Source organism: Musa acuminata, chromosome BXJ2-8 (assembly GCF_036884655.1).
Source record: "Musa acuminata AAA Group cultivar baxijiao chromosome BXJ2-8, Cavendish_Baxijiao_AAA, whole genome shotgun sequence".
Classification (NCBI taxonomy): domain Eukaryota; kingdom Viridiplantae; phylum Streptophyta; class Magnoliopsida; order Zingiberales; family Musaceae; genus Musa; species Musa acuminata.
The window spans coordinates 40790926-40808499 of record NC_088345.1 but is presented as its reverse complement, the minus strand read 5'-3'; the positions used below and the strand labels follow the sequence as shown (position 1 = coordinate 40808499).

Sequence of the window (17574 nt, the reverse complement as noted above, 5' to 3'; positions counted from 1 at the left end):
ATGGATGTTAAAAGTGCTTTTCGTAATGTCTTTATCTCCGAAGAAGTTTATGTTGAACTACCTTCCAGATTTGAGAATGATAACTTTCCTAATCATGTGTTTGAATTGACTAAAGCTCTCTATGGATTGAAACAGGCCCTAAGGGCTTGGTATGAGAGACTTAGCTCATTTTTAATTCATAATAATTTCTCTAAAGGCAAGGTCGATATTACATTATTTATTAAAAAAATTTAAAATGATTTTCTTATTGTTTAAAATTATGTTGATAACATTATTTTTGGTTCTACAAATGAATCCTTATATGAATCATTTGCCAAAAGCATGTAACATCCCTCATTTCTGAATTTTCGTATAAGTTTCTAATTGTAATGTAAGTATCTATTTTAAATTTGATAAAAAGTCAAAGTATGAAGCTGAGAACTTATTCATAAGAGTTGGAGGATTTGTTAAAAAAAAATCTGAGGACCTATATGTAAACCCTGAGGACCTAATCATAAATATAATAAATACAAGGACTAAACTATAAAATGCACAAAATGACAAATCCCACCGTTTAAGCCTCTCTGCCTTCGTTCTCAAGGAAGCAGAGAATGCAGCTGCGTGGATGATCAGGGAAAGAAAGAAAGAAAGAAGAAGAAGAAGAAGAAGAAGAAAAAGAAGAAGAAGAAGAAAAAATTGGGGCTTTAAGGTTTCTTGCTCAAATCTTCTCATTTAGGGTCAAAATTCTCAAAGGAAAGTATTCTAACCCCATCCTATAGAATTATTAGCCTTTGATCTCCTATTTGTTCTGAATTATTCGAAATATTTAAGCCTAGAACCGGATATTTCTCTTGTTGGATACAAAAATCATGGATCTTAAATTTTTCGGTAAACTGACCCTTATACATTGTTCTAGCCATAGTTTTCAATACCGAACATGGATTTAGGCAGGACTTTGTTTATTTGAAATTAGACTCTTATACCTTCCTTTTGACACTGATTTTGAAAAATTTGGACTCCGAATACTTACCCAAATATCTATTTCAAATGAGCCTATGGATGCTGCAAAATAGGGATCAGGATTTCTGAACTTTCGATACTAAAATGCCTATAACTCCCTAGAAAATTTTGATTTGTACCAAACTGATTTTATTTGAAACTAGACTTGAAAATATTTCTTTTGATATATAGATTGAAAAATTTGGAATTCAAAGGCCTATCCTGCTATCCGTTGATTCCGCCCTATTGATTCTGCAAAACAGTGATTTAGTCTTTGACTTTTGGTCACTAAATCCATGGTAACTCCTTGTCGGAAACCTTGATTCGTATGAAACTTATTTCATCAAAAAACAGATTGATATATCTTTCAACAATAGTTTTCTTATGGGTATTGGAGCATAATTGATATTCTGAAGTATTTATTCTATGCGCCACTTGAATTCTGTCAGAAATCGAGCTTTGGTCGATTTCGCGTATTCTGTTCCATTCCTTTGGATATTGAATTCATCTAACCTTCTTATTTGAATTGAGCTAAATATGATTGCTTGGAATCCCTGTATACCCTTGCTTTCATTTCATTCCAAATCTGAATACATTTGTGAGAGATTTGTTCCTTGCATCGTATTGTCTCGAAAAGGCACATGTACGTTTTGTTGTTCGACGTGTGCTTCCAATATATGCTACTTATTGTTAAAACTGCCCTCTTGTACTCTGGTGTTTGTGGGATTATCTGGACCTTTGCTAAAAATGGTAAAGGGTATGTGTTTAGAGCCTGCGATGCTCTGTCGGCCCCCTCTAGCTTCACCTAGACGTGGGTGGATGGAGCTCCCAGACGTGGGAGACTTCTGTCTGTTGGTCATTCAGAAATGGATGAATCACGTTCTGTTTGAGGTCCCACTACACCTTCTGTATGTTTGATATGATATCCAGAGCTTTGGTTATGTGTTTCGGTACATGCTTTGGATAAGAATGATATGATTGCAATGTCAAAGACGACGTTTGAGCTTCTGTACGGTATTTGTTATTGATATGCTTTGAAAAGTTTCATTCACTGTTGATATGCTTCGAAATGTTCCATATGCCGTTGATATGCTCCGGAACATTTGATACGCCATTGATAAGCTCCGAAACATTTCATTTGTTATTGATATGCTTCGAAATGTTCCATATGCCATCGATATGCTCCGGAACATTTCATATGCCATTGATAAGCTCCGATATGTTTCATTTGTTATTGATATGCTTCGAAATGTTCCATACGCCATTGATATATTCCGGAACATTTCATATGCCATTGATAAGCTCCGATATGTTTCATTTGTTATTGATATGCTCCAAAACGTTTCATTCGTTGCTGATATGCTCCAATTACTCTATGCCCCATCTGTTATGAACCAAATATGTATGATTGAAATGACAATTGTGATTCTGCACCTAATGATATTACGTCTATGAATTCGTATATTCTGCCTTGCATTTTGAAACTTTATCTCTTTGGAAGTTGTCCTCTTTTGACATGGATATGTTAGTCACTTGCTGAGCTCTTTATGCTCACCCCGTTGTTGTATAAATTTTTCTGGATAGCGTATCGCTTGCTTAAATGTTAAGATCGGGCTGAGGCAGTAGAAAGTTAGAAGATTTTGGGCAGATCTTTATTAGCATATATGTATTTATTGTATAAGCCACTTTGTATCTAATGAAATGTTGACGATGAATCTAAACTTGTGGATTTTTTGTATGTTAAAGGATCTCTCATGTTTAGGATTTTGGAATATTAAGTTAAATTCGTGTAATGATATGAACTTATGGTAAACATTGGTTTGGTGACTGCAGACTTCCCCACTTGTGAATTTATGTTGTGGTTATTAATTTGATGAGTTGGGTTCATATTTTATGAATCATCGAGCAATGTGTTGTATGTTTATAAACTGCGCAGGTTTTATAGATATGAATTTGATAGAATGTTTTCAGTGTCCTCAAATGTTAGTTTGGATCCTAGATTAATTTGTGTTGAAAATATTTAGTGTTGAAAATATTTAATATCATGGATATTTTTGAGGGGGGTGACAGAGGTGGTATCAGAGCATGGTTTGAGGGTCACTGAAATATTTGATATATTGACATGCAAAATATATTGAGGTATAGTGAACTATAGTGATTGGTGGAAATTTTTTTTGATGCATTTTAGGAATCTAGGATAATGAGGCAATTTGGTCCTCCTATTTCAATTGTTTCTGATTAATTAAGTGGGATGAAAGGGGTAATCGGGGATATTGAATCAGAGTAGCGCAATGAAAGCATATAAAATTGTTTTGATGATTGAAAGATTTCTTTTGCCACTTTATATTCGAAGTAGAGGCTGATCATTAATGGCAACAATGAAATTTTTTTTTTTTTTTTGAAGATTAGTGGCAAGAATGATAAGAATAAGTTTACCAATAAAATTATGATTGAAAATGAATCAGAAAGTAATAACAAGAGGGTCAAGACATTTGGATTTGAAAAGGAAGTCACCACAAAAGACTCAATAATGTGTGAATTATAAGTTAAATTATGAAACAAGTTTATGTTTGTGGGTGACTAGAGTCTATTTTGCTTGTGGAAAGTTGGATCATGAAATAAAAGACTGCCCATTGAACAAGAAGAAAGAGTCACTGCCTCATAAATCATCAGCCCATATCAGAGTGTATGCTATCACTGAATATGATTCTAAAACTTCTGAATCAGTGGTCAAAGGTATTATGCATGTTTATGAAAGAATGCAAATATTTGTTTGACCATGGGTCCTACCTACGATTTGATTCGTAACATGTTGCTTATCACTTGGGCATTCAACCTAGACCACTGCAATATGTGATATATATAAAATATGATAATTGGAGGTTCTTTGATAATGAACTTGAATCTGGTTCTCTTGTCTGATTTTTATTGGAGAACTTGAACTTTTGCTAATTTAGTTCTCCTAGAGATTTGGAACTTTGATATTATACTTGGTATGGATTGACTATCTTCTTATCATACCAGTATGGATTGGTATATAACAAATGATCACTTTTTGTATAATTGATCAGTCGATATTTTATTTTGAAAGTATTGGACATAATTTATCTCTTTGCCTAATGTATCCCAGAATGACTTGCTTGGATTACCTCCAAACGTGACTTTGCTTTTGATTTGGTCCTTAGGACAATCCCAATATCTAAGCCTCTCTACACAATGATATCATTTGAGTAAGTGGAATTAGAAAAGCAACTACAAGGACTATTAAATAAGGATTTTATTTGGCTTAATATTTCATCATGGGGTGCTCCGGTGTTAGTTAAAAAGATAGAGGGAACATTGAGGCTTTGTATTGATTATGGACAGTTGAATCAGGTGACTATAAAAAACAAGTATCCCATACCCAGAATTGATGATTTGTTTGATCAACTGCAGGGTGCATGAGTATTCTCTAAGATTGACCTGAGGTAAGGTTACTATCAATTGAAGATCACGGAGGAGGATATTCCAAAAACAGTTTTCAAAACTCGATATGGTCACTATGAATTCTTGGTGATGTCTTTTGGTTTGACTAATGCCCCTGCAACTTTTATGGAACTAATGAATAGGATATTTCAACCGCTCTTGGATGGCTATGTAATTGTATTTATTGATGACATATTGGTGTATTCAAGGAGTAATCAGGAGCATGAGGAACACTTGAGAAATGTATTGTCCATACTAAGAGAAAAGAAGTTGTATGCAAAGTTTAGCAAATGAGAATTGTGGTTGAATGAAGTTGCTTTCTTAGGCCATGTGATTTCAGGGAAGGTTATATCTGTTGATCCAAAAAAAAAAAAAATAGAAGTTGTAGTTGAATGGGAAGTACCAATAAATGTAATAGAAATTAGAAGCTTCTTGGGCATGGCAAGTTATTACAGGAGATTTGTGGAGGGATTTTCTTGAATCGCTCAACCTCTCACCAAACTCACTAAAAAGAATGTGAAATTTGTATGGGGTGATGATTTTGAGTAAAGTTTTCAAGAGTTAAAAAGAAGATTGACAAGTGCTCCTATTCTCACTATTCCAAGTGGTAGTGAGGGATTTATAGTTTATACTGATGCTTCAAGAAAGGGCCTTGGATGTGTTTTGATGCAGGAAGGGAGAGTGATTGCTTATGCTTCTAGGCAACTAAAAGGTTATGAATTAAATTATCCAACTCATGATTTGGAATTGGCAGCAATTATTTTTGCTCTAAAGATTTGGAGACATTATTTGTATGGCCGACAATTTGAAATCTTTACTGATCACAAGAGTTTAAAATATATTTTCACTCAGAAAGAGTTAAACATGAGGCAGCGAAGATGGATAGAACTTCTGAAGGATTATGATTGTGCCATCCGTTATCACCCGGGCAAAGCTAATGTTGTAGCTGATGCACTTAGTAGAAAATCTACAAGTTTTATGGCTAGTCTGGTCGTGAAGCAATGGAAGTTATTAAAAGAAAATTTTGATTTGAAAGCTTTGAGGAAAGAGCAAGACTCGATGATATTGATGGCCTCCATCCAAGTGCAATCTGATCTTATTCAACAAATTAAGGAAGGACAATTACGAGATCCACATTTAATCTACTTGAGGAATGAAGTAGAAAAGGAATTGAAGCCAAAATTTCAAGTTTCAAAGGATGGCCTATTGAGATTTGGGGGGAGAGTATGTGTACCAAATGAACCAGATATCAAGAATCAAATCCTAAAGAAAAGTCATACTTCAAAGTACACTATGCATCCTGGGAGCACTAAGATGTATAGAGATCTTCAAAGTCATTATTGGTGGGAAGGCATGAAGAAGGAAATTACAATGTATGTTTCAAAATGTTTGACTTGTCAGCAAATCAAAGTAGAACACCAAAGACCTGGAGGGTTGTTGCAACCTTTAGATATTCTTGAATGGAAATGGGAATGTATTACTATGGATTTTGTTTCAGGACTACCCAGAACCTCTAAAAAGCATGATGCTATTTGGGTTATCATTGATAGGTTAACAAAATCTGCACATTTCCTACCGATTAATATGACTTATTCGCTTGATAGACTTGTAGATTTATATGTCAATGAAATAGTAAGACTTCATGGTATTCCAAAGGAGATTATCTCTGATAGAGACTCCAGATTTCTCTCTAGATTTTGGAGAAGATTATAGGAATCTATGGGCACTAAAGTCAATTTTAGTACTGCATATCATCCTCAAACTGATGGTCAGTCAGAAAGAACAATTCAAACACTTGAGGATTTGCTCAGAGCCTATGTTATGGAATAGAAAGGTGAATGAGATAAAGATTTATCTTATGTGGAAGAGCCCAATCAAATTGTTGATAAGAAGGAAAAGATCTTAAGGAATCGGGTTATCCCTTTGGTTCAAGTAATTTGGAGACATCATTCTGGAGAGCAAACAACCTGGAAGCTAGAGGAGGAAATGAAAAAGGTTTATCCCTATCTCTTCATCGAAAGAGCTATAATAAATTTAGAGGACTAAATTTTTCTTTTAAGGGGGGGAGAGTGTAACATCCCTCATTTCTAAATTTTCGTATAAGTTTCTAATTGTAATGTAAGTATCTATTTTAAATTTGATAAAAAGTCAGAGTATGAATCTGAGAACTTATTCATAAGAGTTGGAGCATTTGTTAAAAAAAAATTTGAGGACCTATATGTAAACCCTGAGGACCTAATCGTAAATATAATAAATACAAGGACTAAACTACAAAATGCACAAAAGGACAAATCCCACCGTTTAAGCCTCTCTGCCTTCGTTCTTAAGGAAGCAGAGAAGGCAGCTGCGTGGATGATCAGGGAAAGAAAGAAAGAAAGAAAGAAGAAGAAGAAGAAGAAGAAGAAGAAGAAGAAAAAATTGAGGCTTTAAGGTTTCTTGCTCAAATCTTCTCATTTAGGGTCAAAATTCTCAAAGACAAGTGTTCTAACCCCATCCTATAGAATTATTAGCTTTTGATCTCATATTTGTTCTGAATTATTCGAAATATTTCAGCCTAGAACCGGATATTTCTCTTGTTGGATAAAAAAATCATGGATCTGAAATTTTTCGGTAAACTGACCCCTATACATTGTTCCAGCCATAGTTTTTAGTGCCGAACATGGATTTAGGCAGAACCTTGTTTATTTGAAAGTAGACTATTATACCTTCCTTTTGACACTGATTTTGAAAAATTTGGACTCCGAATACTTACCCAAATGTCTGTTTCAAATGAGCCTATGGATGCTGCAAAATAGGGATCAGGATTTCTGACCTTTCGATACTAAAATGGCTATAACTCCCTGTTGAAAATTCTGATTTGTACCAAACTGATTTTATTTGAAACTAGACTTGAAAATATTTCTTTTGATATATAGATTGAAAATTTTGGAATTCAAAGGCCTATCCTGCTATCCGTTGATTCCGCCCTATAGATTATGCAAAACAATGATTTAGTCTTTGACTTTTGGTCACTAAATCCATGCTAACTCCTTATCGGAAAACTTGATTCGTATGAAACTTATTTCATCAGAAAACAGATTGATATATCTTTCAACAGTAGTTTTCTTATGGGTATTGGAGCATAATTGATATTCTGAAGTATTTGTTCTATGTGCCACTTGAATTCTGTTAGAAATCGAGCTTTGGTCGATTTCGCGTATTCTGTTACATTCCTTTGGATATTGAATTCATCTAACCTTCTTATTTGAATTAAGCTAAATATGATTGCTTGGAATCCCTGTATACCCTTGCTTTCATTTCATTCCAAATCTGAATACATTTGTGAGAGATTTGTTCCTTGCATCGTATTGTCTCGAAAAGGCATATGTACGTTTTGTTGTTCCGCGTGTGCTTCCGATATATGCTACTTATTGTTAAAACTACCCTCTTGTACTCTGGTGTTTGTGGGATTGTCTGGACCTTTGCCAGAAATGGTAAAGGGTATGTGTTTAGAGCCTGCGATGCTCTGCCAGCCCCCTCTGGCTTCACCTAGACGTGGGTGGATGGAGCTCCCAAACGTGGGAGACTTCTGTCTGGTGGTCATTCAGAAATAGATGAATCACGTTTTGTTTGAGGTCCCACTACACCTTCTGTATGTTTGATATGATATCCAGAGCTTTGGTTATATGTTTCGGTACATGCTTTGGATAAGAATGAAATGATTGCAACGTCAAAGATGATGTTTGAGCTTCTGTATGGTATTTGTTATTGATATGCTCTGAAAAGTTTTATTCACTGTTGATATGCTTCAAAATGTTCCATATGCCATTGATATACTCCGTAACATTTCATACGCCATTGATAAGCTCCGAAACATTTCATTTGTTATTGATATGCTTTGAAATGTTCCATACGCCATTGATATGCTCCGGAAAATTTCATATGCCATTGATAAGCTCTGATATGTTTCATTTGTTATTGATATGCTTCAAAATGTTCCATACGCCATTGATATGCTCCGGAACATTTAATGTGCCATTGATAAGCTCCGATATGTTTCATTTGTTATTGATATGCTCCAAAACGTTTCATTCGTTGCTGATATGCTCCAATTACTCTATGCCCCATCTGTTATGAACCAAATATGTATGATTGAAATGACAATTGTGATTCTGCACCTAATGATATTACGTCTATGAATTCGTATATTCTGCCTTGCATTTTGAAACTTTATCTCTTTGGAAGTTGTCCTCTTTTGACATGGATATGTTAGTCACTTGCTGAGCTCTTTATGCTCACCCCGTTGTTGTATAAATTTTTCAGGATAGCGTATCGCTTGCTTAAATATTAAGAAAGGGCTGAGGCAGTGGAAAGTTAGAAGATTTTGGGTAGATCTTTATTAGCATATATGTATTTGTTGTATAAGCCACTCTATATCTAATGAAATGTTGACGATGAATCTAAACTTGTGGATTTTGTATAAGTTAAAGGATCTCTCATGTTTAGGATTTTGGAATGTTAAGTTAAATTCGTGTAATGATATGAACTTATGGTAAACGTTGGTTTGGTGACTGCATAGACTTCCCCACTTGTGAATTTATGTTGTGGTTATTAATTTGATGAGTTGGGTTCAGATTTTATGAATCATCGAGCAATGTGTTGTATGTTTATAAACTGCACAGGTTTTATAGATATGAATTTGATAGAATATTTTCAGTGTCCTCAAATGTTAGTTTCGATCTGGATTAATTTGTGTTAAAAATATTTAGTGTTGAAAATATTTAATATCATGGATATTTTTGAGGGGCGTGACAAAGCATGAGTCTAGAATTTGAAATGAGCCTAATGGGGGAACTAACCTTCATTTTAGACTTATAAATTAAACAACTTAGCAATGGTATTTTTCTTAATCAAACAAAATATGATTTAGACTTGCTAAAAAGATTTAACATGGATAGTTCAAAAGCTATCAACACTCCTATGAGTACCTCCACTAAGTTAGACATTGATGAAAGTGGAGAAAGCTTTGATCGAAAAGCTTATAGGGGTATGATAGGTAGTTTACTTTACCTCACCATAACTAGACCAGACATCATGTTTAGCGTAGGATTTTATGCTAGATTTCAATCTAACCCTAAGCAATCTCATTTAAAAGCTGTTAAAAGGATATTTAGATACCTAAAAGGAACTCCTAAACTAGGATTATGGTATCCTAAATCTAAGAACTTTGAATTGCTTGGTTATGCTGATGCGAATTTTGCTGGATGTAATTTAGATAGAAAATCATATCCGGAACGTGTCAATTTTTAGGACACACTCGTTTCTTGGTCTTCCAAGACACAAAACTTGGTTGTATTATCAACAACTGAAGCTGAGTACATAGCTGTAGGTGCATGCTGTGCTTAAGTTATATGGATGAAAAGCACTTTAAAGGATTATGGAATTGACCTAAAAGACGTACCTATAAAGTGTGATAACACTAGTGCAATATGCTTAGCTCAAAATCCTATTCAACACTCTAGAACTAAACACATTGACATTAGGCATCACTTTATACGAGATGTTGTTAATAATCATGATGTAATATTAGAGTTTATTGATACAAAACATCAATTAGCCGATATCTTTATAAAACCCTTGAGTGAAGAACAATTTGATTTCATTAGAAGGGAATTAGGGATGTTAAATTGTTCGAATTCATGACTTTGTTAAATTTTTGTTTTTAGACTTTCTTGATCACTCACCTGAATCATGATCTTATAGTATGCGCAATGAGCCATATGCATTCTTCCATATGAGCTTTTACGATGCTTGTGTACAAATTTTATATGGTGAATCATAAAATTATAGTATGCATTTTCGAGTTCTATACAATGTTTGAGTATGGTATGCATTTTATATGATAAATCATGAATATACAATCTTCAATATGAATCTTCTCCTCTTATGATGCAAATTTTACATAATGAAGTAAATAAGATTGTGTGCTTTGCAACAATAAACATCTTATAAAATTGAAATCACATGTGATAGCACAGCACACTAATGTGTGTAGTGCTCACTGCCTGTAGGCGATGGCACCACCAGTTGTCACAGGTGGCAGGTGGTAGCATCGCCTAGCTAGCAGTGCCACTGCCTACAACCTCTGCCCTATAAAAAGGCACTTATGGTCGACGGTAGAACCGACCCCAAGCCCTCCTACGTTTCTCTAAACACCTCTAAACACCTCTCCACCCCTCATTCTCCTTGATCCTCCTCTAGAAACTCAAGGAAACACTCCTCTTCTTCAAATTCAAGGATCAATCTCAACCTTTCAAGAAGATTACTGCAAGGGTAATTCTCAAAACTCTTCTCTCAATTTATTAATAGATCTTGCCTCTTATGTGTAGTTCTTAGTATCATTTATGTGTTTAGTCTCATGGCTTCTAGAAGATTCTCTAGGGACAAAGAGAATAGGAGATTAGATGAAAATTATGACTCCCTACTTTTCAATTCTAATCAACATGCCCTAAAATTTCTATCAATAGAGTCTAGACATATTCATAAGGGTAAATATGTTGATTTAGACGAATTAATTGATTTGGAACCTATTCAATGGTTTGCTAATATAGACATTCTCCCAATCCTTCAAATGAGTGAACCTATCTACCCTAGATTTGTTAGGCTATTTTACAACAATTTAATGTAGATGAAGATGAAAGTGTATCTACCTATCTATTAGGACTTCCGGATAGAACTATTTGCAACATCATAGAAATTCCGGTAAAAGAAAGAGAGTATTATTTTAGTGTACAATGGGATGATGAAGCAGTTGGCAATCCTATCTTAACGATTCTTCCAAAAAAGTTACAAACATTTACTACCTTTAAGCACTAAAATACTTCATCACATCTTGATAAGTATAATTCTCCTTAAGCAATATCATCATGATGAAGTAAGTCAAATAAAACTAGGTACCATGTATTGGATTATGAAGGGACAAAACAATTGTTTTGGTTACCTAATCCAACAAAACATGTTTGAACTATCAAAAAAGGACATGATGCTTTCATATGGTGGCTTAATCACAAGACTAGTCCATGCCTATGATATTTCCATTCCACCCGATGAAGAAGTTATAAAACTAGACAAATTTAGTATCATAAATAGAAATCTACTTTGATGGATAAGATGTACATTTAGAAATATTATATGGACTATACTATCTAGAAGGATTGATCCCCTCCAACCTGAACCAGAACCTGAAATACTAATTTTTAGGGGTAATCTATCTCCTCCAGCTGATCCCTTTGAGGAATCATCTCAAGTAGAGCAAGCACCTCTCTTATCTATCGATGACATAGGGACTCAGATAGATCGATTTGAACAACGTTAAGATCAACTTGAATAATGCTAAGATCAAATATTGATTGAGCTGTAGTAGATTCATCAACAACTCAATACCCTATTTAGACATTTTGACTAGCCACCACCTGAATAATTAATTGTGACTTTTTGTTGATGACAAAAGGGGAGAAATGGATGAAATCCCCTTCTTTTATTTTGCTTACCTTGATGTTGTAATCCTATGTTGTTTACCTTAATGTTGTAAACTTAAAATGCCACTTACTTCGATGATTACAATTATGTGCCTTGATTTCTATGTTATCTCTTCAAATGATGAGTATGATATCATGCTTACCTTGATGCTGAAAACTTCTGTCGATATCATGCTTACCTTGATGCTGAAAATTTCTATCAATATCATGCTGCTGGAAATTTCTATCAATATCATGCTTACTTTGATGTTGAAAATTTTTGTGATTTTGACTTGAAAATGGATGTCATGTCATGACATCATTTCTATCGACGAATACATGGTATTATCAATTTGATGCTTGAATTCAAAGGCATTGAATTGAAGAGTATCTTTTCTCAATTATGGCATATAGACAGGGGGAGTTAAGATTAACTCCATCATCAATTGGTTGTCATTATAAAAAAGGAGGAGATTGTTGAATCTCATATTTTGATAATGAAATCAATTGGTGAATTATTTGATCAAATCTATGTGTTGAGATAAGTGTGTAGAATCAATACGATAGCAGTAAGGTGTAAAGCAGATGATGGGCTGGAGTCGGTGACTCGGATGATATACCGAGAGCTCGCCGAGAGTTCATCATGAGATCGCTGGAAGCACATTGGAAGACTCACCGAAAGCTCATCGAGAGATCGCCGGAAGCATGCCAGAAGACTAGCCGAGAGTTAATCGGGAGTTCGTTGGAAGATTGCCGAGTGAAATATCGACGTACCAGACCATGCTTGCCTTAATCGTAGTTAGAACGATAATTAGAGTTGATTTGGGAGGTAACCCCATCAACTCTGTTAGGGGCCAACTGGGCTCGAGTTAGGTCGGCTTGGGCTAGAGTCAAGGCCCAACCAAGATGCTGAATTCTTGGCAGGTGGTGCCATCGCTAGGAAAGCAACACCCCAGGTGGTTTGGGCGGTGGTACTATCGGTAGTTATTGGTGCCAGTAGTGGTACCGCCCCTATCAAGCGGTGGTACCGCCCCTATCAAGCGGTGGTACCACCTAGATTGAGTGGTGGTACTACCCAATGTCAGGTGTCAAGCGGTGGTACCGGCTAGTAATGGCGGTGGTACCGCCAGGACCTTAGAAATCTAGGATTAGACACTTTTTGACTCCCTTTTTTAAGCCATTGGGGCCTATAAAAACCCCACCCTTTTCTGCATGAAAGGGCACAAAAGAATTGAGATAATCTTGAGTTGTTGGGGTATAAAAGTATTGTAAACAAGTGCTAGAGTTCTCCTCCTCCCTTTCTAAGTTTTGAGATCATTCAAGAGAGGTGTGAGACTTGTAAGGGTTCTCTCCTAAACCTGTGAAAAGGAGAAAGTGTTGTAAAAGGTGATTAGTCTTCGCCTATTGAAGGAAGGCCTTTAGTGGACACTAGTGACCTTAACAGAGAAAGAATCTGAAAGTGGATGTAGGTCACAAAGACCGAACCACTCTAAATTCTGGTTTGCTTTTCAATTTGTGCAAGTTTCATTACTACAAGCTACATTACCTTCTTACTGCCTTCTCTACACTCACATATGCTTTCAAGTTAAACTCCTTACAAAATAATTTTTGTCAGAATCGGTTCTTTTCAAAACGCAGACTTTTGAAATAGTGAAAGTTTTTCGCTGCACTAATTTATCACCCCCCACCACCTCCCCCCTCCCCCCTCCCCCCCCCCCCCCCCGCCCCTAGTGCTGATCTTAATCCTAACACTTCTGAAATAAAGTCATTAAGAAAAGCACTTTTAATATCCATTTGAAATAACTTAAAATTATTACAACTAGCATGGACAAGGAGAATCCTTATGGTTTCAAGTCTAACCACAAGAGGGAAGGTTTCTTCATAATCGATATCTTCTTCTTAGTTGAAACCTTTGACCACTAATCTAGCCTTGTTTCTAACCATGATACAAAGTTCATCTTACTTATTTCTAAAGACCCATTTAGTACCAATTACTAAATGGTCACTATGTTTAGGAACAAGCTTCCACACCTTATTTATCTCAAATTGATTTAATTTTTCATGCATTGCAAAGACCCATAAATCATCTTTTATGGCTTAATCAATGTATTTAGGTTCAATTGGAGATAAGAATACTGCATTAGCACAAAAATTCTTAAATGAAGAGTGAGTTACAAAAATTCTTAAATGAAGAGTGAGTTTAAACACCTTCTCATCAGACCTTTATAAGTCAATCTTAATCCTGCCCACTTTCGATGTGGGACTAATCATGGGTTATGTTGGGGCTTGATGTCCTCGTCAAGCCCCAACATAACCCAGATCAAACCCTAGCATAGTGCATGTGAGGCATAGCCCAGTGGTGGCTCCACGCCGTGACAAGTCCTCTGACTCCATCTACGGGTAGCCCTTTCCTACTCGAGCCCCCTCACCATGCCCAAATGCTAAATCGGCTCTGATACCAAATATCACAACCCGAGCCTGATGGGCTAACTGGCCTATCAACTTCGTTTGGTCTAAACCACTGACCAAAATGCTTAAACTGAAGTTGATAGTAGTACACTCATCAGACCTTTATAAGTCAATCTTAATCCTGCCCACTTTCGATGTGGGACTAATCATGGGTGTTACAACTTAGGATGAGTATCTACATACTTCCAATCTTTAGGTAAGGATTCTTTGGAATAAGATACATCCAAGTTGCTTGGGGGAGGAGAGTTTTCATTCAAATTAAAATCATTATCAAAATTATTTTTCTTAAATTCAAGAAGCTCATTAAAAACAATATGAATAGATTCCTCTATAACCAAAGCTCTTTTATTAAAGATACGAAAAGATATAGACACGAAGGAATAACTAAGAAAAATGCTTTCAACGGATTTTGCATCAAATTTTCCTAAGTAATCTTTTCATTTAAAATAAAACATTTACAACTGAAAACTTTAAAATATGAAATATTAGGTCTTTTATTATTCTACAATTCATAGGGAGTTTTGAAAAGTAATGGTCTTACGAGAACCCTATTCATGACATAGCATGTCGTGTTAACGGCTTCGGCCAAAAAATTATTTGGGTAGGCTATATTCATTAAGCATGGTTCTTGTCATTTCTTGTAAACTCCTATTTTTTCTCTCAACAACTTTATTTTGTTGAGAGTTTCTTGGAGTAGAGAAGTTATGGTTATACCGATTTAAATCATAAAAGTTTTTAAAATCATGATTTTGAAATTCACCACTATGATCACTTGGAATAGAGGCAATCATAAAATCCTTTTTATTTTGAACTAATTTATAAAATTTTAAAAAATATTTAAAGCAATCACTTTTATGTGTCAAAAAGTATGTCCAAGTGTATCTACTATAATCATCAACAATTACAAAGGTATATTTACTACCTCCTAGGCTTGTTATATCAATTTATTCAAATAAATCCATATGGATCAATTGTAGTAGTCTAGAGATGCTTATTTGATTCTTTGATTTGAAACTACCTTTTATTTATTTTCCTAGTTGGCATACATTACAAACTTTATCTTTGATAAATTTAATTTTAGACATACCTGTTACTAATTCTTTAGTTATAATTTATAAAATTAGTTTTATACTTGCATGACCTAATCTTCTATATCAAAGCCATATATTATTATTTAAAATTAAAAAATAAGTTTCATCACAAAACTCAACAAGATTAATAGTACAGACATTGTTGGTCCCGATAGGGGGTCACCCATCCTAGAACCATGTCTGATCATTGTATGTTTATGAAGAAATTTTTAGATGATAATTTCATTATTCTCCAGCTATATGTTAATGACATATTTATTGTTGGCCATAATGCTGGAAAAATTGAAAAGCTTAAAAGAGAGTTTTAAGTAAGTCTTTTGGTCGCTCGGGGCGCAAAAAGGAGTGCAACACGAGGACTTCCCAAGGGGTCACCCATCCTAATACTAGTCTCGCCCAAGCACACTAAACTTTGGAATTCTAATGGGATCCGATGCTTTAGTGTAGGTATGATCGCACTCGTTATGTGTGCGTCGTCCCTCACCTTTGTACTCTTGAACGATCTCGGAATCGCCATTGTCGGATCTCTCCGATGCCCATGAGGCCGACCGCGTACCGGACACGGCAAGCGCGCGCCGAAACCATCGGGACTTTCTCGAACGAACTCGGAATCGCTATTGCGACCCCATTTCGGAAAGCTCTCTTCGAGCCCACGAGACTGACTGCGTAGCGGTTACGACAAATTCCGAGGCCCAAAACCATCGGCTCGGAGGTCGACGGGAGAGGTTTTGGCCACTCGGGGCGCAAAAAGGAGTGCAATAGGGGGTCACCCATCCAAGAACCGTGTCTGATCATTGTATGTTTCTGAAGAAATTTTTAGATGATGATTTCATTATTCTCCTGCTATATGTTAATGACGTATTTATTGTTGGTCATAATGCTGGAAAAATTGAAAAGCTTAAAAGATAGTTTTAAGTAAGTCTTTTGGCCGCTCGGGGCGCAAAAAGGAGTGCAACACGAGGACTTCCCAAGGGGTCACCCATCCTAGTAATAATCTCGCCCAAGCACACTTAACTTCGGAGTTCTGATGGGATCCGGTGCTTTAGTGCTGGTATGATCGCACTTATTTTGTGTGCGTCGTTCCTCACCTTTGTACTCTCGAACGATCTCGGAATCGCCATTGTCGGATCTCTCCGATGCCCACGAGGCCGATCGCGTACTGAAAACGGCAAACGCGCGCTGAAACCATCGGGACTTTCTCGAACGAACTCGGAATCGCAATTGCGGCCCCATTCCGGAAAGCTCTCTCCGAGCCCCACGAGACTGACAACGTAGCGGTCACGGCAAATTCCGAGGCCCAAAACCATCGCCTCGGAGGTTGACGGGAGAGGTTTTGGCCGCTCGCGGTGCAAAAACGAGTGCAACAGGGGGTCACCCATCCTAGAACAATGTCTGATCATTGTAAGTTTATGAAGAAATTTTTAGATGATGATTTCATTATTCTCCTGCTATATGTTAATGACATATTTATTGTTGGCCAAAATGTTGGAAAAATTGAAAAGCTTAAAAGAGAGATTTAAGTAAGTCTTTTGGCCGCTCGGGGTGCAAAAAGGCGTGCAACACGAGGACTTCCCAGGGGGTCACCCATCCTATTACTACTCTCGCCCAAAAACGCTTAAATTCGGAGTTCTGATGGGATCCGAAGCTTTAGTGCTGGTATGATGGCAGTAGTTTTGTGTGCGTCGTCCCTCGCCTTTGTACTCTCGAACGATCTCGGAATCGCCATTGTCAGATCTCTCCGATGCCCATGAGGCCAATCGCGTACCGGACACGGCAAGCGCGCGCCGAAACCATCGGGACTTTCTCGAACGATCTCGGAATTGCTATTGCGGCCCCATTCCGGAAAGCTCTCTCCGAGCCCCACGAGACTGACCGCGTAGCGGTCACGGCAAATTCCGAGCTCCAAAACCATCGCCTCGAAGGTCGACGGGAGAGGTTTTAGCCGCTTGGGGCGTAAAAACGAGTGGAACATGGGGTCACCCATCCTAGAACCATGTCTGATCGTTGTATGTTTATGAAGAAATTTTTAGATGATGATTTCATTATTCTCCTGCTATATGTTAATGACATATTTATTG

At 36.4% G+C, this 17574-nt stretch overlaps 2 non-coding genes and 1 pseudogene across 2 annotated transcripts; all 3 read right to left on the bottom strand.

Moving 5' to 3' along the window:
• Nucleotides 1-15838: 15838 nt before the first annotated feature.
• LOC135621255 (5S ribosomal RNA) lies at nt 15839-15957 on the bottom strand. The gene has a single exon (XR_010490479.1). It is a non-coding gene; the product is annotated as a 5S ribosomal RNA (ribosomal RNA).
• Nucleotides 15958-16442: 485 nt separating this feature from the next.
• On the bottom strand, nt 16443-16561 carry LOC135620798 (5S ribosomal RNA). The gene has a single exon (XR_010490031.1). It is a non-coding gene; the product is annotated as a 5S ribosomal RNA (ribosomal RNA).
• Nucleotides 16562-17047: 486 nt separating this feature from the next.
• On the bottom strand, nt 17048-17166 carry LOC135621300 (5S ribosomal RNA; annotated as a pseudogene).
• Between the last annotated feature and the right edge of the window lie 408 nt (nt 17167-17574).